The sequence below is a fragment of the Mustela nivalis genome (assembly GCF_964662115.1).
Source record: "Mustela nivalis genome assembly, contig: HAP1_SCAFFOLD_1983, whole genome shotgun sequence".
NCBI classification, from domain to species: domain Eukaryota; kingdom Metazoa; phylum Chordata; class Mammalia; order Carnivora; family Mustelidae; genus Mustela; species Mustela nivalis.
Window position 1 is genome coordinate 13,378 of NW_028134681.1, and position 26,307 is coordinate 39,684.

Below are 26,307 nucleotides of genomic sequence, written 5' to 3' on the forward strand. Positions count from 1 at the left end.
AATATGAACATTAGTACTTCAGTCATAACTTCTTGTTAATAGTGATTGTAGGGTGACAAAAAGTTTTGTGTAATAGCAATTCTTCTTTTAATTTCCCAGATGCCTATTTTAAATAAACAGAGCTTATGGCATTTAAATTATTTTCTTTTTCCCTATGGTATGTTTGTTCTACTTTTATTGAAATTTGTCTATGGACACTAATGTTAAAAATTGGGGAGCTTATTATTTGTATATTTTTAGATTTTGATCTTTATATTTATTGCATTTTACAAAATTATTGGTTCGCAATGAAAATTAGAAAAAAAACAAGCATAAAATATTCTTATAAAAACACAGTTCTTGGGGCGCCTGTGTGCCTAAGTCAAGCATCTGACTCTTGATCTCAGCTCAGGTCTCCATCTCAGCGTCATGAGTTTGAGCTCCACATTGAGCTCCACACTGATTGGGAAGTCTACTTACAAACAAAAACAAGCAAACAAAAAAACCACCCACACTGTTCTAGCTGAATGTGCCAGATTGAACTGATATGTGGCAATTGGCTGGATAACGAAGACAGCCATCAGGTAGCCCCACTGATAACTAATGCTATTATTCATTTATGCCACCTCAATCATACGTTCCAGCAAACCAGAACATTCCAGGCATTCAGTTCATCTTCTGCTATATTGCTTTAACCAATGCATAACTTGAAGGGATTAATTCTCTTGTTTCACTGACATTTTGTTATGTTGAAAAATATTTGAAATTTATGAGCCATTGGTCTAGTGGGATTTGGAAAGCTTTATATATTAGAGAGATTAGGTACTTGGGGTAATGAGATTTTTCCTGTAGGAAATCAAATTATTCAGAGACAGTCTAACCCTTATGGTTATTCGATCTTCTTTTCAGTGCATAAGAACCAACAGATTTGTCTATGCAAACGCAAAGAATGGCTGCGTGGGTCCAGTGGATTTATTGTCACCTGGTGCATCTATCCACCAGCAGCCCAGTGTTCTGGCCAATGGCACTGCTCCTCTAAGGCTGGCGTTGCCTCAAGGTGACTCTTTTGGCATGTATTACCTGGAGGAGGTACACAGTTGAGGGCCCGTGCATCAGAGGAACTGAAGTACTACTCAGAAGAGGAGAGAGTCTGGAGGCACTACCACAGAGAAGGGTAGTTTTTTAAAAAAAGATTTTATTTATTTGAGAGAGTGATCGAGAGGGAATGAAGGAGCAGGGGGAGGGGCAGATGGAGAGGGAGAAGCAGGCTCCCTGCTCAGCAAGGGACTCATGGGAACTCGATCCCAGGGCACCAGGATCCTGACCTGAGCTGAAGGCAGATGCTTAACTGACTGAGCCACCCAGGCACCCCAAGAAGGGTGTTTTTAAAGGAGTATAGTACAAGAAAGTTTGGAGCCTTGGGTGGCTGTTTGCAGAGTATGAACTCACGTCTTCTGTGAACTATCAGAGAAACAGGAGATTCCTGCTCATAGTCGAGCGGATCAAACCATGGACTTGTCATGTTTACCTATTTTCTCTTCCTCCAATCCTGCTAAGATTGTTCCCTAATCTTGCTAAGCCTACATTGTCTCAATTGGAAAACAGGGAAATTCTATACCTCCAAAGGTTGTGAGGCTAAAATGGTAGAATTCCTGTGAATCACATTCTGTGTGTTCCATTAATGTGCCATAGCCAGGACTACTACACACTTGACCATAGGTTTGCTCGTGGTAGATGAGATGCTTATTCATTCAGGAATCTCCTGCGCATGATTTGGGAGTGCTTCTGGTTACAAGTAACAGGAAACTCAAATTAAAGTGCTTTAAACAATAGGAGTTTGTTTTCCTCACATAACATTAAATCTGGAGGCAGGCAGTTTTTGCATTAATTCAGATGCTTAGCAACACAGTGAGGTGTCCAACCTCTTTTTATTTTTTGCTTCTATCACCTCTAGTGTGTTGACGTTTGCCAACATGCTTTTTGCCAACATGGTCACCAAATGGTGTTTTCATCTCCAGGATTATGTGCAATTGCCAGGAAGAAAAAAGAGAAAAAGAATAAAAGACCCTTACGCTGGAAGGCTTTGTGGTTTTTTTTTTTTTTTTTTTTTTTTTTTTTTTTTTTTTTTTTTGTGCAAGATGGAAAGCAGCTGAGAAACAGTTCTCTATGAATATTTCAGGTCTGCAGTATCCAGACCTTCTGCACAAAACGAGTTTTTGAAAAGCAAAGGTTTTGCAAGCTAGAGCCTCACAGACACCGCCCTCCTCACTCATACCTAGACACATTTGTTTAGTATAACAAGGGATTAACTTAGAGGCATTCCTTACCCTTTCCAGATAGGATCTGTTCACAGTCCAGAGTAAAGATAAGGTCTCTCTATCTATCTACTGATGAGCATGGCCAGATCGACTATCCTGCAGAAGCTCCAAGTCTCAAAATTTTAGAGTTCCTCTCTTGAGGTGCAGCCACCTGCATATGCATGTAAATCTCTGGCTGCATTGCCCGGGGGAGGTGGAATGGGGGAACTGAGGCAAGGTGTCTCCCCAGCAGCTTCATTTTGACGTGATTACTGTCTGACATATTTTTCTGCCCCAGAAGTCTTGTGCTTTTCTATTAGAAAATGTATACAAAATGTGGCAGGATAACCTGTTAGCTTGAAAATAGGCAAAATCTCAAACTCTTCATAGTTTTTGACTTAATAGGAATAAGTTTCCTCAGCAAATTTTCTTATATTAGATAGGAACACATGCCTAGTCTTAGACAAATCAATGACAACAAAAAATTACATTATACAAGGAGTTTATCACAACCGTAATTTATCTCTTGGTCTTGCAGTAGCACTGTCTCTTCTGTACAAGGGAACTCAACCCCCCCCCCCCGGAAATATATATTTTAAAAAAGTATTTGTGTGTACGGTTGTGGGTAACCAACGTGTGAGAAGTAGATGGTGTACCTGCTGTCTACTCTAATCCAGAAGCCCATTAATGGTGTCCGTGTTTGTCAGCCCTGGGCACTAAATTCCTTCAAGTTAAGTAATTCTGTCTAATTTATACTAGAATATACTTAAGAGCCTCTATAGATTCTTTTATATATAATGCTTAATACAGTTTTATTTAATGGATGAATTTATGTTAGCCAATCGCATCCTACTTCCTAAAAGTAATAAGTTGTATTCAATTAACTGAAATGCCTAAACTAAACCAAAAGGAAGGGGAAATAATAGATCTAATTCTCTGAGTGGGAACAAGTTCTGTTTCTGGCCTGATCGATTCTGGAAGTTTCCTACATACTGGAAAAAAGTTCCAATAAATTACAATAATGCCATTTCATATAACTATTATCTTTCTTTAGTTTCAAGGTTGGTTTGGATGTTCCATCTCCACAAGCTACACAGGCATTTTAATATTGTAACTGTCAAATTCCTATATGATTTATAAACTGGTTGCTAAAACGTCAAGGATGTTGTCAAGGAAAATGTTCTATATTCTTTAAAAATGTATTTATAGTCAGAACTGAATAAATATGGGGGCATGTATTTATTCTTAGTGACTTTCTTGTCAAAATTTATTGGGCTTGCTTGTCAGGTGAGCACTAATCTTATTGTCTGTGCTATAAAATCAACCTGGCATTGGAACACCAAGCTGTGCTCTTCTATTATTGTGTCACTATTGATAGTATACATTTCTGAAATTGAAAATTACTAGGCAATGTTAGTAATGAAGCAAACGATGCTATGTGAGACAACTCAATATAATACCTCTGCATGAATGAATTGCTGTCTAGACTATGATATAAATTAATTCTAAGTGAATCACCACAAAAGAAATACAATAGAGCAAGTAGCAAAATTATAATTATCTTCCCCATTAATAATAGCAAATATTCAGATAGATTTATAGCTAGGAAAGATTTTGAATGTTATTAATTTAATCTTAACACATTAGTCACAGATAAGTTAAATGGCTGATTGAGGCCACGCAACAGTAGCACTGCTACTGATGGTACCAGATTACCAATGTGGTATCTATAAGATACCCACCAGCCTGGGGTGGTTTTTGACTGAGTGAATTTCCGAGAATTAACCATTCATTATTTGTTGCTTTCATGCACTTGGTTATTGATGAAATGAGCAATTTGGCACATGTATGTGCAATATGAAATCTATTATAATCTGCCAGTCATTCTTAAGAAGTGAGTCTTGGCTAACATAGCAAACTACTTTCCCTCAGTTTCTAATTGTGCTTCTCTATTCTGTGGTTCTCAAATGAGAAAGTATTTTCTTCACCAGATGGATCACCCAGATTTAGATAGGCGGGCCTATCTAAACCTCAAAACCACTGATATAATGCCTTTGACATTTAAATGTATCCCTACACAATGAAGTTGCAAAAATATTTTAGCAATTTCTATGCTTACTAATGAAAGAGATTGACAGTTATTGGATATCATTTATGAAATAAGCAATTTGACCAACACTTTATAGACGGTATTTATTACATTCTTATAATGACCCTGTAGGACTGATATTACTAATGACCATTTGACAACTAAAGAAAATTGAGGTTTGGAAAACTTAAGTAATCTGCATCAAGTTTCTAAATATATATGATAATGAATATTGAATAGAGATTCAAGTTCAGGACTGCTGATCTTCAGTGTCCTTTCCATGAAAGAATGATCATTTTTTTTTTTGAGATTTTATTTATCGATTTGACACAGAGAGAGAGAGATCACGAGTAGGCACAGCAGCAGGCAGAGAAAGGGGGGGAAGCAGGCTCTGTGCTGAGCAGAGAACCCAATGTGGGGCTCGATCCCAGGACCCTGAGATCATGACCTGAGCTGAAGGCAGAGGCTTAACCCCCCAGAATGATCACTTCTTAACACTAAAATATTTTCAATAGGAAAAGAGCTCTATCTGATAGTCTGCCATCAAGCGTATTGTTATGTATTGTCAATAATCAAAATTGTCAGTTGTTGTCACTGACAATTATTGTCAATAATACAAATTATTATGAGACATTATTAGATAATACAAATTATATTATTAAAAATTATTATATAATACAAATTATTGACAAAAATTGACAGTTATTGTCAATAATACAAAACCTCCAAATTTATGAGGAAAACGTAACAAGAGGAACAGTCACCATTTTTCCTTAGAAAATGAGCTGCAGAAGCCTGGAATAGTGTTTAATCCTGGAATGTGCAAGGGAAAAAGAAACTTTACCCAAGTATCTTCAAATTACAGACAACTGTGGACACATGGTTGGGCAATTTAACGTGGAGATTAACTATCTAATGTGTAAGGCATAGCGTATGAACATTTGGTAACAGTGTCTTCATTAGACAGACTTCACTGCTCACATGCTAGATCATATACACTTGAGTCCCTTTATCAAGTGCCACTACAGTCATCCTGTGGCATGTGTTCCTGGGATGGCAGAAGGATTCCTGTGGGATTGTCTTCAGCCTGATGTGGCTGGGAGACGGATAAAACGATGGTTGTTCTTCCATGTCAATTAAATTGTGGCTTCTGTGCAGAGGATGTCGTTTCAGGGGAGGCTTTTCTGACATAGAAGACAGTATTAAGTCCCTCACACTTTTGATCACTGCTGACCTGGTATATATTAGAAGTGTGACCTGGAGCTGAAGGGCTTGGTGTTCCCTCACCACTTCCTCTCCCAGAGCCATCCACTATCGTGTATACCCATAATTACCAAGCTCTTTGACCCATCAGGGGCCAGACTCCAAAGGAAAGTTAAATAGTTTGTTTTCTAACAATACCCTGGAAGCAGAATATAACTCTATAAAACATTTCATCCATGAAGGGCAATCATGGTTCCACTCACTGGAAAAGAAAACAACAGAGCATTGGTATCTCATCACATAAAGAACGCTTATTGCATTTTGAAGGAAGGATTATATCCACCCTCTGGGGTTAGAGAACCCAACATGTAACTGTGAGCAACGTTTATATATGATTGAATCTGGCTGCTAATTGACTGGACAGTCAAAATTGCATGCAGCCAGGAAAAATGCCAACTTTAATCTTTCCAGAACTGCTTCAAAAGAGAATTAAGTGGAGAGCAATTTTTATCAGAATTAAGCCAATACTGTAGGTTTAAAGTGGAAAACCTAAAAGTGACAAGAGAAATGGGCAGGTATGTAAATGAACTTTTAAAATGATTACTCTGCAGTAGGCACTGTTATTGTCCCTATTTTATCTAATTGTTATAACAAATCTGTGAATCGGTTCTGTTTTGTCTTTTTTTAAAATTATCTTAAAGGAGGAAACTATCTCACAAGGTGAAAGAAGTGGCCTGAGCTTCCCCAGTGAGAATGTAGCTGAACTAGGTTTTACATTCAGATCCCTTTGTCACCAAATTCTACAATTTTTCATTTATCCCTTTTGTTGAAATACATGAAATATCCTATTTCATGTATTATATATCCTTCAGTATGTCAAGATAATAACAGAGAGAAATAAGACTTCCTAAAACTCTTCACAGAGCTCTCAGTGTCCAAGAAAGGGGATAACCACCATCACAGACTTTGTGTGTGGTCCTACCAACAGGAGTTGTATACCACTGCCATCAGTCTCTCCTGGGGACTAATCAGTGATGCAAATTCCTCTACACGCCAGATCTCTGACCCAGATTCTCTGGAAATTCTCTGGAAACTGACTCTGCATGTTCAACAAGATTCCCGGGCAGTACCTGTGATCACACATTTAAGAACCACCTTTGTATGGAATGTGAGATTGTGGTTCAGCAGGCGAGGCAGACTCTCCTTGTCTCCAGAATAAATACCACTAACACTAGTACAAATACCAATACTCCTGTCACATGGGGTATAGCTGACAGCCTCACAGAGAATTACATGAGCATCTATTAGGTGTTATTTAAAAGATCACAAGATATTTTCAGAGGTATTTAAATATATCTTAAAATGTCAAAATATCTTTCTCTCTGCTGAACAAAGTAGTAAAGTCTCTGCACCAGAGAGTTACCTTCATCATCATCATCACCATCATCGTTGTTGCTGTTAGTCTTGAAGGGTTTGTTTGAAATTCAGCTGCTCTTACATGAGATTCTGCTTGTGGAGTATTTGCAAGCACAGACTTCTGTAATTCTGTATTTTTTAAAAAAAATGTGTCCCCTCTTACAGTGTGGTGAGCAATCGGCCAATTTGGGAACCACAGCAACAGTACCACAAGACCAGCGAGCCGCTGGCCTGGTCAGACAGCATGCTGCCAGAAAGTGAAAGCAGGGAAGGGACAAGGGAATACTTCTTAGAGGCAGAGAACAAAACAGGCAGGCATACATCAAAGCCAAGTTTTGTGTTCTTCATGGTTTTGTCCCAGTCCAGATCCTACTGTCTACAGGAGACTCACTCACGTCTACCGTCGGACCTAGGCGATAAATCCTTCACCTACTTCTAAGAAAACTCTTGCACACAAGTGTAGGATATTTTTCTTGAAAGAAATGCTATAAGAAACTCATGGTTTCCTCTATACAAAGGGAGAGGGATTTAAACACATCATCGCAAAAATGATCTCTTACTTGACCACCAGCTATTCACAGGGACTTAAGTGATTTCTAAAAAGAATCATGCCTTTTCATTTCTTGCTGATGGTGACAGTGGTGCATATTCTATGTAATGTATAAGTAAGGGATAAATACCAACATATTTACTTATATAATTAAACATTTTATATATTGTATTATGTATATAACATATAAATATGTGTAAAGTATCCTTCTGAACTTAAGCAACTGGAAATATCTGTACAATTATTTTTCAAATATGTTTGCTAACTAATTAGGTATTTCCAATGTTTCTCATTGAGAGTCACATCAAGATTAAATATTGTTTCCTTACCACAGTGTTCTTGATTGTAGCTGAGATATACAGAAAATTATAAAGTATTTAAATAAATAGTTTTAGAACTATATGTTTAAGCAATGTGTTAGAGCAATCCAGTAGATTTTATTATTTGTTTGGTTTTCTTTTCAGATGACTAAGTATGACTGAGTATGAGCAAAATTAAAATTATGTAAGAATCAAACACAGTTCTTCCACTGAAGGGCTATACAGAGTTTATTGGATTTGACAGATTATTTTCCAAGCTGATTTAGTGTTTACTGGACAGGTACTACACCTATACTAAATATAGGCTGTAATGTGTTTTCATATGAAATATGTTTGACAAAGGAAGAGATAAAGTGTTAGGTTAGATGATATGGGAAGAAGAATTTTAGTGGGGGGGAACGTATCCTGGACATGCAAATAGATAAAACAAAGAGAAAGGAAAGGTATTAGACCCTTACAAACCCATTTCATAAGAGTGCTTTTGTATTGATGAGAGAATATACCTGTCTCTCATATATCTGCTCCAAAGGAATGCTCATGTGGTCAACAAAACTAGCATTTTCATCAGTCACAACATCTGCATTAGTATGACTGCACTAAGTTGTGCTGCAGTAACATACAATCCCCAAATCTTAGTGCCATGAAAAAATCCTGTTTTATTTCTCTCTAGCTCTGTGTGTCCATCATGGGTCGGCAGGTGGCTCCACTATGCGTCATCCATGCTTTCACTTTGGGACTAAGGTGATGGACTCTTTTTGTACCTTTGCTAGATTCTGCAACATAGGGAAAGAGACCTGAAGGTCATGCACTAGGTATGCAATCCGTGGCTTAAAGAAGTTTTCTTCTCATAACTTTTTGGTCAGAATTGGTCACATTACTCCACCCAAGAAGGGAACCAGGAATTGAAATGCTTCCATGTGCCTGGCTGGGAAGGGATAAAATATTTGCAAAATTCGTGACTAATATGGGATTTAACTCGTTTGTTACTGCCTTCTAAGAAACTAGGGCCATTGACTTATAATGAAATCATTAAATAAGGGAAATATTGTTTGACCAAACTTTTTTTTACGAAACCCTGTTCCTTATTTGTAACTTTAAAATTCTATTACTGTGCTGAAAATTTTTGGAAAAACAAAAAGAAAAGTAAATTTATTATGCTGAATGGACATGTATACATGCCCATGGTGGAGTGATGTGCCAAGTGTCTGAAAAAAAAAAGTTTTACATTTTGAAGTGTCATATCCTTTTTAATGAGAGAGCAAAGCCACCTGGCCTGACTCTTATTGCCAAAAAACTATTAATTAAAAAAATTTAAGTAGGAATTATGATTATTTCTACAATAGAGGATTTAGAAATTTTGTTAAGGTCACTTATCATCCACAAATAATCACTGTATATTTTCTGTAACAAATATCATACATATGTGTCCACATTCAAAAGCAGAGTATGACAGTGGGGCTTTATCTATGCAACACCACACAAAAATTTTCCTTCATGGAATTCATTTAGTTAGTACCAAAAAAGTATTGTATGTTTTTACCTTAAAAACAACTATATTACTTATTCATTTTAACTGAAAATTGACACTCCCAAAGAACACACACATATGTCCATTTATTTATATAACCAGAAAGAGAGTAAGACAGAGAGCAGACAAAGGGAGAGAGGATGACAGGAACAGACCAAGTAACAGACTGAAATATTAATATAGTGAATGTAATACTTTATAATTCCTCACCAGTGTGCTTTCTTGATCTTGAACAAGTCATTTTTAATGTTTTCTCCTCTGTAAACTCAGTAGTTAGAGCTTTCACATAAAATACAATGTGAGGAAGTATGTTAATACTGAAACAACAATTAGCTTATAGCAACTGTATAATACTCTAAGAATTAATGAAAAAGCTCAAATTGGGTGACAGAACAAGAATTAGTTAGCTGCATTTGCTTTTGACATATAATTGAAATGTCAAATAGGAGTATAAGATATCAGAAATTATACCCAATCAACAAAATAGCTTATTTGCTGACTCTACTGCAAGAAAGGGCAAGTTGGCATTTCTCCCAGATTCCCCACTTTGTGACTTCTTTTCTTTCTTTCTTTCTTTCTTTTTTTTTAAGATTGATTTATTTAGGAGCGCCTGGGTGGCTCAGTGGGTAAAAGCCTCTGTCTCGGCTCAGGTCATGATCCCAGGGTGCTGGGATCAAGCCCCGCATCGGGCTCTCTGCTCAGCAGGGAGCCTGCCTCCCTTCCTCTCTCTGCCTGCCTCTCTGCCTACTTGTGATCTCTGTGTGTCAAATAAATAAAATCTTTAAAAAAATAATTATTATTTATTTATTTGACAGACAGAGATCACAAGTAGGCAGAGAGGCAGACAGAGAGAGAAGTAGAGGAGAAAACAGGCTCCCCACCAAGCAGAGAGCCCCATGTAGGGCTCATCCCAGGACCCTGGGATCATGACCTGAGTCAAAGGCTGAGGCTTTAACCCACTGAGCCACCCAGGTGCCCCGAGGACTTATTTTCTGAACTGGAAGTGAAAAGGCTATGTTAGAGAATCAGGTTTCTTGTTCACGAGTTTCCACTTCCCTACTTTCACACCCCCCCCACCCCCACACACCCACACCCCAACAAACATACAGATCAAATTACTGAATTGGTCTTTTAGCAAAACCACAGCCCTTTGTTGTAAAAGTAGACAACTGTCTCTCTTGTTCATCTTGTCAGTCTTATTTTTTAAATGGCTTCTCTTAGAATTATATTCCAAATTTACTTTGTCAGTTCCAAAATAGCACACACCTAGTACTTAACTAGTATGAGTCCAAGTTTAGAAGAAAAATCTACATCTATATGACATAAACTCTCCAGAGCTGAATTCCAAGTTATCACTAAATAAATAAGGTAATTCCTTCTTAAAAAAGATAGCATTTGATAAGAACCTTGATAAGAATCATGGAGGAAGTTTCAAGGGTCAGATATTTAAGGATGTCTCAATAATGATGTGATAAAGGCAGGAAAATCTAGCAAATCACTTATGGTCCAGTCTGGTCAAGAGATTGAAATAGAAAAATTAAAAAGAACCACATTACTATGCAGCCATCAAAAGAACCACATTAAAGTTGAGTTGTGTGTTTAGGAGTTTGTTTTCGTCGGATTGGTAATAGGGAGCTACGGTGCATTTTGGAGAGGTGAGTAACTTGATTAAAACTCTTCGTACTGCTTTGTATACCTTAACCAGTGAATTCTTAGTCAAATTGGGTGTAGGGACTATGCTGCTTTTGATTATAGATCTATGTGTGTTATATGTCATAGGGCATGGCATGTTATGTAATAGGCTTTTAATTCGGATTTGTTGAATGCTGAATGAAGGAAGACTATTTTAATGGTTGTATGGGAGATTGATTAAGATGGTGGAGATAGAAATGAGGACAACTCATGGAATACTGGAGACATGTTTTGAATAGGAAGGACATAGTGAAGTATGGGCGATGACTTTGTCCAAAACCAGGTTGAGTATGATAGCTACTAGCTGCACAAGGCTGAATTTCAATGCAGTAAAATTAAATAAAACTTAAAATTCTACTTCTACGCCTTAGTTACACAAGATGATTTCAATTGCTTGATAGTTACCCTTGATTAATGGCCACCATATTGGGCAGCACAGATAGAGGACATTTTCATCATGGCTGTAATTTCCACTGGACAGTGCTGGTCTAGATTACACTTTGGGAGGAATCAGCCCTCTTGTAAGATAGTCCATTACTTACAACTACTTCTTGCTTAATGTATCATGTCCTTTGAAAAAAAAATATTGCTAGAATATGCTGCTGAAGCAAAGTGAAAGCATTTTAGACATCCATGAAGGACAGAAGCAAGTGAAAATATCCCCTTTTTGAAATGGTAAATCAAGGACACCAACCTAACATGCTGGTTCCATTTGGATTAAGGATGATCTTCTAGAATGAATATATTATATGTAAACATCTTTTCCTAAATTCCTTTTATGGTACATGAAGTTGCACCTACTCACATATTGAAGATTATTAAGAAGGTAACAGTTATCTTTTACATTAGGCCAAAATGCTGTCAATTTCAGAGGAAACATCAGTTATATTGATACACTTTGATAGAAACAAAAGAAAATATTTAATAATAGTAGTTTGATAAATTTTTCCTGGTTTTACTTGTTTATTCTTTGAGAAAAGCAGTTAAATAGGCAAGGAAGAATGACATATTCTTGTGAGGTGTCTGTCTTGTCAGTAATCCGGCCTGGGATAGGCTGAGAGCCATAATCACAGGCCCCTCAGGGCTTTGGGTACTGAAGTCAAGTCACTGCAGGGCTAGATCTGCATTTCAACAAGGTTATGTTTTGGCAGGGTATGTGGTGGAAACCTGCAATTTGATAGCATATATGGATGGTTTTTGTGGGAAATAAAGAGAATATGAGTCCAGGTGTATTCATTCTTATATACACCTAATCCCATTTTTATGGCCATTTCTGACTCTTATAGAGAGAAGCAAAACTATAGTACTAGTTGCAACTTATTTTTCCTCAGACCATCTACTTCCAGACGAAATTCTCAACATACCAGAACCACACTCCACTTAAACTGTAAGGAAATAACTTCCTTCTTATTTTTTACTTAATGAAAAAAAAAAAAAGAAGAAGGGGGGAAGAAAATATTTGCCTTGTAAAAAGATATAATTGGGGGAGATATTTTTTAAATAAAAAAGTTATAAACAGATCATAATAGCATATTCAGTCTGAAAGGATGATCAGTTAGATTTGAAAATTTCTAGCTATCCAGATTAAGATTCCATTTTACTCATCACCTTCAGAGATAGATACCTAACTCTTATATTCACTCTTATGTAGGACTTAAGGAGCTATAATTCAATTTCTAAGCATGTATCAGCATAGCAAATCATATTACACAAAGCCTTTCTTCTATTTGATAAACAGTTTTGTGATTCCTCTGTGCTGTGCGGTAGGCAATTCAAAAATGACACAGCAGGTAAATTGGAAGGTCTGATAAACAAATTCTGGTCCATTTGATGTCCAAGCATGAACTCCCAGTCCCTAAGCCGTACCACCTGGCTTGGGGTTATGATCATGATGCTGAAGGTTTAGAGATATCTGGGTTTCAGCAGCCCCTGCTGTTTCCTAGGCTTGGAGCCTTAGCTAACTTATTCTACTTTACTAAGACTTATTTCCTCATCTGTAACATGGTAATAATCATAGTATCTGCCTCAGACCATTATTGTTTTGAATAAGTTAATCCATAGTTAGCATTGGGATCTACCTAAATATTGTTTTCCAGGAAGTAGTTTCTCCTATTTTCTTCTAATTAGCATTATTTACCAAATATAAAAAAAATGTTATTGAGTTTCTGTCATTTGCTACCTTAAATTCATAACAGATATGGATGGTAAGGTGTTCACATGTGAGAAATTAACCTGCACAACAAAAAAGGATCTAAAAATAGACTGCACTGGGTGTGGTGCATGAACAATGACACTTGGAACACTGACAAAAAGAAAGACTGAAGTGCAACATGATGTTACAGGCTTTGAGGTCCTCGTGGCTAGAATGCTGCAGACAGCATCCAGGAGGATGAGAGACTTCAGCTTGGCTTGGGAAGTTTCAGTAAGGAAGGAAGAGTATGGAGACATTCTGCTAGAAGGGTTCGAAGTGAGAAGAGACCCTGAGATCCTCTTATGTTCAGGAAGCCAGCACTGATAAGGCCCTTGATGACTTCTCATCTCAGGAAAGACTTAATTGATTTCCTATTTCAGAGTCTCCAAGGGAAAACTAAGAGGAGAAAAATGATCACATCTAACCAGGCAAATTCAAGTAATACCACCCTTTGCATGCACAGATGGCAGGTCTGTTTCCACCAGTTCACACCTAATTCTTTCTTAGAAGATGAGTGTTTGAGGATAATTCATTACATATTCCCTCCATCTCAGTTCTGTACTTGGTCACGTGTCACACTGCCTGTAACGAATGAGCCACAAGGACACCCAGCCCATGGAGTGACAGTAAAGAATGCAGAGGTAGCCTGTCTTGGTGTAGGGCAATATCATGAAACTCAATGGTATGGACTGACCCTGTTAAAGATAGCGGTATCTGGCGTTTCATTAGGCTCTTTATAGTTTATAAGGTATTTTCTAAGAAGAGTTCTAACATCTCTATCTATATAATCCTACAGTTAGAAAAAGAGGTCTTTGGGTTTCTAACTTCACATACCTTCTCTTGTACAGTAACCACTTATAAATTAGAAATCCATAAATGGGAACTTGGTGATGAGTTCAGAACCTTGAGAATTTTGGCAGGTGTGGGGTGGAAAGATAGAAAAAGGGTAGTTGAGCATGACACGCTGAAGGGATGGCTGATGTGGGTGGTCTGCCTTCCTTTACAATCTGCATTTGTATAAATAGCCTATGTCGTCTCTATAGAGGGAGGTTCCAGAGAAGACAGTAGAGCAACTGTGGGATCCCGTGAAGATGGTTTCTCCCGCATGTTTAGTTTGGCAGAAGATAAGCTGTACAGTTGCGTTCGTGATTCAAGTCTACTGCTGCATATATATTTAAATTTGGCTATTGCCTTTTCTCAGTTAAAAAGAGTGATGTGTCAGCTTTAGGAAGGCTGCACTGGGAGTAGGAATTTTTAGAGTGTTCCACAATAAACCCAATTTATGCTCAGCCATTTCAGGTTTTGAGTGTATGTGACTGTTGACCAAAGTTTCCTATGGAACTTAGGGAGGAAAAAAGAAAAAGATGAAGTGATTGCACTGTTGGTGAGCTTCATAGCATGTTCCAAATTGGAAAAACCTTTTAAAGTTCACAAAGATTATGCTTGCCATTTATTTATTTTTTAAAAGATTTTATTTATTTATTTGAGAGAAAGCAAGCGTGAGTTGGGGGAGAGGCAGAGGGAGAGGGAGAAGCAGACTCCCCGTTGAGCAGGGAGCCTGATTCAGTGCTCACTTCCAGGACCCTGAAATTCTGATTTGAGCTGAAGGTAGACATTTAACTGACTGAGCCACCCAGGTGCCCCTATGCTTGCTATTTATTGAGCAATTGCTACATGCCAGGCACTGTGTGTGCTGCCATTATCCTATGAGGTAGATATTTTTAATATTCTTTTTAGATAAGAGGGAATTGAGGCATAAAGTTTAATGCAAGTATTCAAGTTCACACAATGAACACAGAACCAGAGATGAACTCCTTTCCCCTCTTAGCTTCAAATGGAATTGAAGATATAGTTTAAAAGTGGAACTAAAAGGATTGGCAGATGAACCAGTTTTGGGGTACAAAAGATGAGAAAAGTAAAAAATGACAAGAATACTCTTTTGCTTGAAAACTCGAGTTACTATCTCCTGGGTTGGGGGATGATTGGGAAGGTGTACCTGAAAATAATTCATATTACATTTCAGGTGCTTATTAAATATTAAATGGAGATGTCATAGAGGAATTTGGCTTTAGGACTTCTGAATTTGAGGGAAAGTTCAAGGCTGAGCTTATAAATTTGGATGTCATCAATTTTTAAAATTTATTTCTATCCAGAGGACTTTCTGCTGTGATAGGAGGAGTAAATCGTAATTGAGGAGGGTCTGAGGACTGAGTATATGATACTCCACCTTTGGAAGTTCATGAAGTATTATGGATTGAATTGCATCCACCTACCAAATTCATGATGCTGAAGCCTTAACCCCTAAAGTGACTGTATTTGAAGTTGGGGCCTTTAAGGAGATAATGAAAGATAAATGAAGTTATAAGGGTTGGACCCTAATCCAGTAAGACTGGTGTCCTAAGAAAAGCAAGAGACACCAGTTTGTTTGCCTCCATATAAGGAGATAAGTGAGAAGATGGCCATCTACAAACCAGGAGGGAACTCAGGAAAAACCAAACTGGTGACACTTTGATCTTGTATTTCCCAACTCTGCAACTGGGAGAAAAAGATTGTGTTGTATAAGCCTCCCAGTCTGTGTTATTTTGTTGTGGTGATCCTAGCACATTACTACATGAAGAGAGCTCTTGGTCCAACAAGAATGACACAGAAGCAGCCTCCAGTGAGGTGGAGTGAAAACTGCCCAGGGGTGATGTCCAAGCAGTGTCAAATGCTGTGATCAAGAGGGTCTTAAAATTGCTCACAGCTCGGCTAAAGTTCAGACAGGCTTTTTCCTGACTCTAGGCCTTTGACTTCCCTTTTCTTAAAGCATTTACTTTAGAAAACTTGCCATTGTTAATTCTTTCTCTGTCTCTTTGAAAGGAACATCTTTTGAAAAACTTCTAGCCACTATCACAACCCAAGAATATCATCCTTAGGGACCTAGGAACCATACCTTTGAAGCATCATCATTAAGGAAGTTGGTGCTCCTGACTCCCAATTGCTTTGGGAGGATAGGAGCATGACTTCCATTAGGTGCCAATTAGCAAGTGCGGATGGTCTAATCACAGAGAGAAAACATCTGTGAACTTGAGAATAATGCAGCGTGTTCAACACATCCCACTGATCAACTTTAAGCCTACCTTCCTCCATTATTTTTAGCTCACCTCAGTTATTAAAATTTCTCCCACCTTTTGTTTCAATAGAGTTGAGTTGACCTCTCCTTTCTTTTACAATATTCCTTTTTTCTTTTTTTCCCCCCAATATGCTTGAATAAAGTTTTCATTCCTTGTTCAAGTTTTCCTGGTACGAATTTTGCTTAGTCAGGACCAATAAGCTGAGGATTGAGACCTAATCACTGAAATCTCAATGTGGATGTCATTTGTGGTTTATAGCTTTAGGTTTAAAAATTTAATGAATAAAATATTTTCAGAATACCAGTAGATGATTGATATGAAGAAATTAGTTCACTGGTTTCAATGACAATATCTCTTTAGTTTGTGATTAATGGCTTGTGCTGTAAATAGCCACTTCTTTTTGATACGCTTATAGATTTAAGCTATTTCAAAATACTGAAAAATAGCATAAGCTATTTAAATATTTAAGTATGCATTTGGTTATTCAAACACAAATAGCTACATTCTTTTTAAAGATTTTATATATTTATTTGTCAGAGAGTGGCAGGCAAAGGGAGAAGCAGACTCCCTGCTGTGCAAGGAGCCCATTGCAGGACTGGATCATGACCTGGGATCATGACCTGAGCTAAAGGCAGACATTTAACTGACTGAGCCACCCAGGCATTCCCAGTTTTTAAGATTAAAGGTGGAAACCTACTTAAGGTGAAATAAATGTTATAGACCATGAAATCTGCCACACTATCTTGTTGAAGGAGTTATCTTTTATTTTTTTAATTTTTTTTTAAAATTTGACAGACAGAGATCATAGATAGGCAGAAAGAGAGGATGAAGTAGGCTCCTCACTGAGCAGAGAGCCCGATACAGGACTCAATCCTAGGACACTGGGGTCATGACCTGGGCTGAATGCAGAGGCTTTAACCTACTGAGCCACCCAGGTGCCCCTGAAGGAGCTATCTTTATGACATTTGATTGGCATCCTCTGAAGCCTCTGAGGAAAATTCTATTTCTTTTTCTTGTTAATGCTTTCTTTATCATTTGGTTGTTTAATGCAAATATGCTTAGCTATGGTTTTGGTGAACAATTTAGGCCAGACTGACATGTGAGTGTCAAAGAAGTGGAGGTTTTCAAAACTCAGTGCTTGGCTTCTGGGTTTGCAAACAGCTCATTAAGCAGTATCTAAAATTACTTTCACTGTTTGGAAAATGACTGTTATCTTGTACTGTACTCAGAAGTGACAATTGCTAATCATGGAAATATTTTAGCTTAATGAAGTAAAAAATAAAGTAGTTGGCTCCTTACCTTCATACCCTTTTTTTCCTCCCTACTACTTTGATGTCCTAACCTACTTGAGAATTTTCTCTCTTGTTTCTAGACTGAAATAGTCCAAGAGATATTCGTTAGGAAATTCACAAGAATGCATATAAATTAAACATATGCAAATTACTTTTTCTTTTCAGATACTAAATTCATCCTTTCTTTTCTTGTGTCAAAAGAAGTACAGAATTATTAAAGTATGGAATGCATAAATGCAAGAAAATAAAAAGGGAAAACAATCAAAATGCCCTGAGCCACAGATAAATTGTTGACAAGGCGCTGTGGTGTTCAAGCCAAGATGGCGGCGGAATTCCATCTTGTGGATCTCCTCCTACTCCCGGTGCATAATGATGGTGGCAGAAATTTAAAAGAGAACATTCAAAAAGACATATGTATTTAATAAGATCAATAAAAACCACTTTGTGTAACAGAAATGCTTTGAGATCCCCAAGCACTAAGAGTTTGGCATTCTTGGGAAAATAAGATTAAGAGCTCCTTTGGTCAAGTCTCAATGCTTGGAACCAGTCTCTGGAGCAGGGCTCTCTCAGTTCTAAGGTGACATAGTCTGTGACCAGAAAATAAAAGGAAATAACAAAATAGCATATGTTTAAGTAAAACTGTTCTCTGGCTTAGTGGCTTGATCCCACTATGCTCAGTAACACCAGAGTACAAGGGTCCTCAGCCATCCAAAACTGGGGCCATGGGGAGTAGAGAGAAAAGGGTAGGAAGAGAGAGGGACCAGAGAGAGAGAGAGAGAGATCTTTTGTCACCCAATGTGAGTCTTACCTTCATAAAAAATATCAGTAACATATAAGATAAAATAAAGCAGAGACATAACAGGAGAGTAGGTGAATATAAAAATGACCAATGACCAATAAAAATATTAGAAAGGGAAATATAGTCATTTATTTTTAAAAGATTTTATTTATTTGAGAGAGTGAGTGAGAGAGTGAGAGCCCATGAGCAGGGGGAGAGGGAGAGGGAAGAGCAGACTCCCCTGATGAGCAGGGAGCCCAGTGCAGCGGGTCTGCTGGCGGACTCGGGATCATGACCTCAGCTTAAGGCAGACACTTACCTGACTGAGCCACCCAGGCACCCCAGAAATACATTCATTTAAATAGCATTTAATAGATTGATCAACTTCAAGCTGGATAAAACCAATGATAGAATAAGTGAATGAAATAATATTTAATAATTAGCTAAGAATTTAGTAAGCGGGAAAAAATCACACACACACATGCATACACACACACTTACACAACTGCACACACATTTAGAAAGCTAATATTAGGCAGCAGAGAAAACAGAAATTAAAGTTTCAATATTTATATAATTGGAATCCTAAAAGAAGAGAAGAAATGACAGAACCAGTATTCGTTCAAACTGAAGAATTGTTTAAAATTTAAAAAGAAATAAGTGGGTCATCTAGAAAGTGCATTTCAAATTTCATGTAGTTAAAAAAAAAATCCCCACCTGGATAAATTGTATTAAAACTTCAAATTTCCCCCCAAAATAAAAAAATAAAAAAAATTCAAACATCCAAGTAAGGACTGACCATACAAAAAAAACACAGATATTTCCTAGTGATCCTGATAAAACTTTCATCAACAACAACAAAAGTTGTTAGAAGACAGTAACATACTGTCTTCAAAGTACTCAAAGCATATTAGACATTTATACCAGTTAGCATTCAGTAGAAGGGCACACCAGACGCATCACAGAAGCTGGAAGATGAAGACAGTTTGTCATTCACAAACCCTTGGAATTATTACTCTTTTTAAAATAGATTCCTTGCCCATTTATCACTGTAATATATTAGAATATGTTTATCATATTTGTATATTATAGTACACCATACTATTTTTTTCACCTGCTTTTCCCATTAGAATATTAGACCCACAAGTACAAGGACTTCACATATTTAGTTTGTTGCTGGATTTCTGTCCTTTGACAATAGGCACTTGAAAATATTTGAATTGTTTAAATGGAACAACCTATGAGATAGTTTTCCTTAGACCAATTCCGTAAAAGAAATGAGATTTCAACTCCATAAGTGCTTCCTTTATTGCTAATATTTCTATAATTTTAGTTTAATTTATTATCTTCTACTTATTTAATTAATATAATAAGATTTTATATCCTTTTCTACTTCTAATGTAATGCCTTCCATGCTAGTCTATTATTGACTTTATATTGGGATGCATAATAACCTAGACTTAACAACTCATGTCTCTGTTAAATTTCTGCATGATAATGTATTTTAAACTACAGTTTAGCATAGAGGTTGAAAAATCAGAAGTATCACTGAACTCTAACAATAAGATGAGAATTGCTGAAAATACTTTCTAGCTAGAGAAGTGACTGCTGTTGTGGCAGGTGATGACAGTGACCAGAGAGATGGTGTGGGCACCTGTGCCCTTTTATGAGCAAACTGAGAGGACCTAGCAAGGACAAGTGAGCATACTTTAGGTCTGTATAGTTTCTAGTTTCCTGAAGACACTGTCACTGGCCCCACTAGGCGCCCGAGTGATTCTGCCATTGAAATATTGTTTCATCCTTCTTAGAGGGAATTTTTCAATCCTGGGAATTGTTGGAGTGTTTGAGATAAATAGTGTAGTCTTCGGTGATTTTTAAAAAATAGGTTGTAATATTGCTTTTGTGTCTTCTTGCTAAGCTAAAATGGTTTATTTTGTCTGAAATGTATTTTTATTATAGCAAATCTCCTAGTAACCTGAAAACCAGGTGGTAGAAGATGAGGCTTAAAGCTTTCATTTAACTCTAATTGCTCAAGACAGTTGGTATTTATCAAAAAAATATGACCTTGCCTGACAGCTAATTCACAGTGAGATGGGAAATTTGTAGAATAGCAGACTGTATCAGTAAGTATTTTCCAGAGGTACAGAACCAGTAAGAGTTTATATACATATCTATAAAATAAAGTCATTATGGAAGTCGTTATTCTGTCCGCTCAATTATTCCCATTCTTCTCCTCAGGTAACATACCATGAGTGAACTTCCTGTCTCCCTGTGGTTTGCTGGAGCCATGTAAGTAGTTCTGACCCATGAGGTGTCCTTCTAGGACATGTATTTAATTGCCAATGCAGGAGCATTCAGAAAAAAAAAAAAAAAAAAAAAAAAGTGATCTTTGTCATGTAGTGGCAAATTATTTGGTACAAATGTTGCCTGAATAAACTTGGGATGCATATAATAAACAGGAAGCATTAGTGGAACAGTCTGGAGAGCAGACTGTTATTAGATAAGTTTGTCATTCCACTTGAAAAGGCAGAAAAAGAAAGATAACCTAATTGGCTGGTTTGCCAGCAGAAGTAAAGAAAATAGAGAGTGTAGATATTCAGCCACTTCTAGATTTGGAACAAGTAACTGCTTTCCTACCCCAAACAATAAAAGACAAAAAAAAAAAAAAGTTCTTTGAGCAACAAAACTAAATGAAACCACTGTCTAAACGCAAGAATCAAATTAAAGATTCAGCTTTCAAATCCATTGTTCAACCATTGAAGGACTTAGGTGCACCTCATTAAGCCTTTTTGTTGGACAAAATGACTTATGGGAACGAGACCAGAGAGTGCCTCCCTCCTGGAAACCTATTAGGCTCCAGGTAGTAGCAATTATATCCAGAGAGACGAGGAGTAAAAATCTTAGGGGGGAAAAAAAAAACAACTATGGGTGTGACTATTGGAACACACTGGTAACAAGAATAAAATAGGCCAGACTCCAAGTATTTGAGATAGATTGGCAAAGAAAAGACCTGGTTTACATTTTAGTTTTGGACATTGAACAACCTTGAACTCTCATATTTACATTGGAGGAAAACAATCTGAGCAGGTGCTCAATCCAAAAAGAGAGCATTGTCGCAGTGAAGACATACTACTCAGATCACCAGAGGCAGGAATCATGAGGACCAGGGGCTCCAACGGCCCCTCCCAAACCACGATCATGTCTGTGCTGATGCTGCTCTACCCGCGGGCTGCCTCCGTTAATAACTGAACAAGGGCAGGCTCATTCCTGGGAGATGTGGGACTCCTCTGAGAGGCAGCTTTGGCTTGGGGTCTCACTGATGTCCTAAGAGGTCTTCAGAATTTTCCTGAATTTTAAGATGCATCGGCCCTTCTTCCTTCCGTCCATCTCTTCTCCATTCCTTCTTTTTTTTTTTCCTTTCTTTGGGGTCAGACCTGCATCTGACATGAAGTTTCCCCAGCCTCCCTTACTTAGCACCTCCTCCGCTGTCTCCCACAGGCATTTCTCCAGATAAATCTTTACATGTCTAGTAGTCTCTTGACATCTGCTTTCAGAGGACGCAGATGGTCACAAAGGGCATGTTCTCCCACACCCTATTCAGAGTAGCCTAAGAGGGTAACAAAGGACCTTCCAGAGGTTGCATGCAAAGGGACAAATAGAAAACAGTGGTCTGGGGACCTCCTCCTAGAGAGCAAAACCAGCTCATAAAGATGAACATTTCCCTTCCCTTAGAAATCTCTGCCCAGCTCCAGGAACTCGACTGCTTAGTATCTCGTGTTCTTTCCACTTTCTAAAGAAGACAGTTTAATGCAGACACCCTGTTCCTGACCCCCAACTGCTTATAAGGTGGGTTGTTGACGAATAACTTGTCACTTGAGTATGTAGTTTGTAAGGTTAAGAGGAGCTGAATCCAGTCTGTAAACACAAAATAAAACCAAACCAAACAAACAAACAAAAAAAAAACTATAAACACAAACCAACACCAAAACCAAAACCAAACAAAAAAAAAACACAAAAACTGTATTGATCAGAAATTCTGTCAGGAGACAAAAACACACCAGTTATTTAACAGAGAATTAAAATCAAGCAGGAAACACTGTAGGTGAAAAGGCAGAAAGGTAACACTAAAGCTGTCACAAAGAGCGTATCAGATGGAAGCAGCGAGCACGAGCACGTGGAGGGGTTGGAAACCGAAGGGAAGAGTCCGCATTGTTGCCGAGCTGGATTCCAAGCTGGGGTCCAGCCCCCCTGACTAGTACGTTTGGAGGAAGAGCTGTCAGGAGATGGAGAGCAAACCTCACGGGTGTGGCACTCAGCTCGGTTCCCTGCTTCTGTTGGCTCTGAGGGGACAGAGTGAGTGTTCTCTTTGGGGACCGTTGACAATTACAAGCCGTTATCAGCTGCTGTTACTGGAGTACCCGCACTGGTGTACAGCAGCCCTGTTATGGGAGTGAAAAGCTATCTGTAAAGGAGTAAAGTTTCAAATGTGATTTTATTTTACATGTCAAGGTTTCCAGAACAAACTCGGCGTGCCAGCCACACTGCCTTTACTCCAGACCCACGCTTTCTGGGGGAACTTGGATTCCATCTAGGCAAAGCCAAGCAGCAAATCTCTACCAGCTAGAAGTAGGAATCTCAGTGAATCTCTTTCTGCTTTTCGAAAGGGCGTGCTGCAGGTGATTATTTTGCTTGAGTCCTTAGGGATCCTTAGGGGTGTTCTACAGAAGTAAGTAACAGGCCCCTTCTCGATGCTGAGTCTGAAATACGGGACTGTTCCCAGGGAGCCCCTCAGCAAACTGGTGCTTTCCCCCCACGGGCTGTGAGAGTCCCAACTAAAGTTTCATGATTTCCAGTTTGAGAAACCGTGAGCTCGATTACTTTAAGAGAAAGTATGGATGGCAATTGGATGGCGGGCAGTTTGCGGCAAGAGTCAGACTTTTAAAGACAAGGATTCTCTTGCTAATGATTTAACTTTACCTTTGTAGAGGTGTGTTAGATTTTCAGACATTTTGAGGAGACTTTTTTTTTTCCTCCCCAGAGCATAGGAAAAGAGTTTACTATCACCATTTCACAGGGTTTGTAAGTAGAAAGCAAGGGCGGGGGGACCCCCCAAACACCTTAGTCTTCTACCCAGGAGGCTCGTGCATGTCCCACACCACTCCGCTCATTAGCTCTACATGTGGCCTCTTTGTTACGGACGTGTGTGGCATCTTGTGGCCATGTGCATGAAATCCATTATAATAAAAGAGCATATCATTATTAGTGAAGCTTTATATATTAATAATTCAGACAAAGGTACGAAATATTTCTTTTTTTAAAGATTTTATTTCTTTCTTTGAGAGAGAGGGAGGATAAGCAGGGCAGGGAGGAGCAGAGGGAGAGGGAGAAGCTGGCTCCCTGCTGAGCAGGGAGGTGGTTGTGGGGCTGGACTGGGACCATGATCGGAGGAGACGCCCAACCAAATGAGCCAACCAAGTGCCCAATGGTACAACCTATTTCTGTACTTGTTTTAATCAGACTCATTTCCTATCCCTTTTAAAATTTAAGTCGACCCCACGCCTAGCGTAGAGCCCATTCCAGGGCTTGAACTCACAATCCTGAGATCAAGACTTGAGCTCAGATTAAGAATTGGATGCTTAACCTAATGAGCCACCCAGGGGCCCTTCACTTTTGAACCGTGTATCCATTTTTTGGTGAATATTTTATCTCCCTTATTGGATTTACTAGATATTTTTCTCCTTCTTTGCCTTACCCTCTGCTTGCAGCTTAGGCTTACTCCTAATGAGAAAGGAGAGAACCTGTGGTCTCCCTGATTCTTTTGGGGAGACAAGGGTGGGGTGCTTTATCTCCTTAAAGCTTTCAGTCATTCATAGGTTCTTCACCGTGGTGGGACACAGGCAATGAGGGATGTCCACTTCAGTAGCATAAAGACGATGTGCTAACAAAGCTAACAAAGACACTGCCCTTTCTACTCTTGTACTCAAAGTCCCCTTCCCTCTATGGAATGAAGGACAACAAAAATCTTGTTTTGCTATTACCACCTTCCAATTTTTGTCTTATATCCTCTTCCTGTGCCAACCCCATCCCCACTCTGAAAACACACACACACACACACACACACACACACACACACATGCGCGCACGCACACACACACGTATTTGCAAGTAGTAGTTAGGACCTGCTGTAGTTTGGAGTGGTGTTGGGGCTCAGAGCTATGGCTAGGAAAGAGTCCTTGAGACGTTGTTGGTGCAAAATAATGGTTTTATTAAAACACAGGGGCGGGACCTGTGGACAGAAAGAACTACTGCTCTCGGACTGCGAGGAGGAGCTGATCATACCTTAGGCTTGGGGGAAGGAAAGACCAAGGGAAATTCTGGAAGGATTTTCATGCGCTGAAGAGGACTCCCAGGATGTTGGAGGGCTGAGGGTTGTATTGCCATCGCCAGCCCCCACCACAGCGGACATTAACCTTTGGACAGCTGGGAATTTCCTGGAAGAAATTATGCTCTGCCTGCCTCAAGTACTTATCAATGGGCCGTAGGTTCAAAGGACACTGGATTTTATCTACGTTTCCTTCCGCCTTTGTTTCCCACACCAAGACTTGCAGCTCACAAAGAGCATAAAGGCAGCATTGAATGTTATAGCTTCATATTAACCTGGGCCTCTAACAGCAAGGGCAAGAAGACGGACAGGTGATCTGATCAGATTTGAGCAGATAGGTGACTGGAAAATCAAACAAACCCAAACTCCCCTATATATCTAAAAGCCGCAGAGGTTGTGAGTTAGCAGCCTCATCTCCACACAGAAAGTACAACATGTTATCATATCTGATCTTACGGGCAATATGTTTAATGTAAACTATTAGGTGTTTTGGATTGCAAGTTATGATGAGGAATCACCTCTGGCTGCAGAACGTACATCAATCAGCAAAACAGCCCTCGAGTCGCCTGAGCGGCCCTACAATCAGAGTAAATAAAGGCCCTGTACTTTGTCCAGCAATCTGAAAATCAGGTCTGTGAACAGCATGATGACAGCACCCAGAAAGTCTCCAGAGAGCTGGAATACCATCTGAGCACTAACAATATTAGTGTTTTAGTAACAAATGAATGATATGCAGAGAAGCCAGTTTCAAAGGATACGCTTAGGACTTCAGAGGACTCTACTGTGAGCGCCATTGGGATGATCTCTCCCTTTCAAATGCCTCCCTAGCCTTTGATTTGCCAACTGGGCTTTGACTCAGAGCAGTATCAGTCTATAAAAGCCCAGAGGTTTACTTTCCATTGGAGGAGTGTGTAAAGGAAGTGCAAGAAGGAAGCTGAAATCATAAAAGGAAAGCACTCCCACGTGTCATGGGATTGCTGAAACTGAAGGCACGACATTCATCAGAGCCCTGCCCCCTCCCTCCGAAACGGCCACAACAGATAGGAGACAAAGGAGAGCCTGCCCTTCACTTCCCCCAATGCTTGCCCTTTATTAGTGTCTTAGTCCGAGTTCTCCAAATGCCACAAGGAAGGTTAAGGAGGCCTCTCGTTAAAATGCAAAATAGCTCTTAGCTGGGAGGTACTTCGTGGTGGAAAGATAGAAAGCAGGCCACGAAAAGGTTAGTTTTAAAAATCTTTCAACAGAAGGTAAGGAAGGATCCTTGAATTTTCCTCTCTGTAATAGGGAGTAACATAATTTAATTATAGAATTCTAAGTTGCGTCATTTGTTTTCAGGATTTATGACTTGATCTTTGAGGAGTCCATGGCATGAGGCAGGGTCTGACGAGGGCTGTGTGATGGTGAGATCTTCCATTCAGGCAGAAGTTAGATAAAGTATAATGACAATGATAATAAAACCTCATATTTTAAAATATAG

The 26,307-nt window shown here is 38.8% G+C and overlaps 1 long non-coding RNA gene across 1 annotated transcript; it reads left to right on the forward strand.

Moving 5' to 3' along the window:
- Positions 1-919: 919 nt before the first annotated feature.
- LOC309858191 lies at positions 920-23,079 on the forward strand. Its single transcript, XR_014308087.1, has 3 exons — positions 920-1,153; positions 20,687-20,737; positions 22,958-23,079. It is a non-coding gene; the product is annotated as an uncharacterized lncRNA (long non-coding RNA).
- Positions 23,080-26,307: the final 3,228 nt, after the last annotated feature.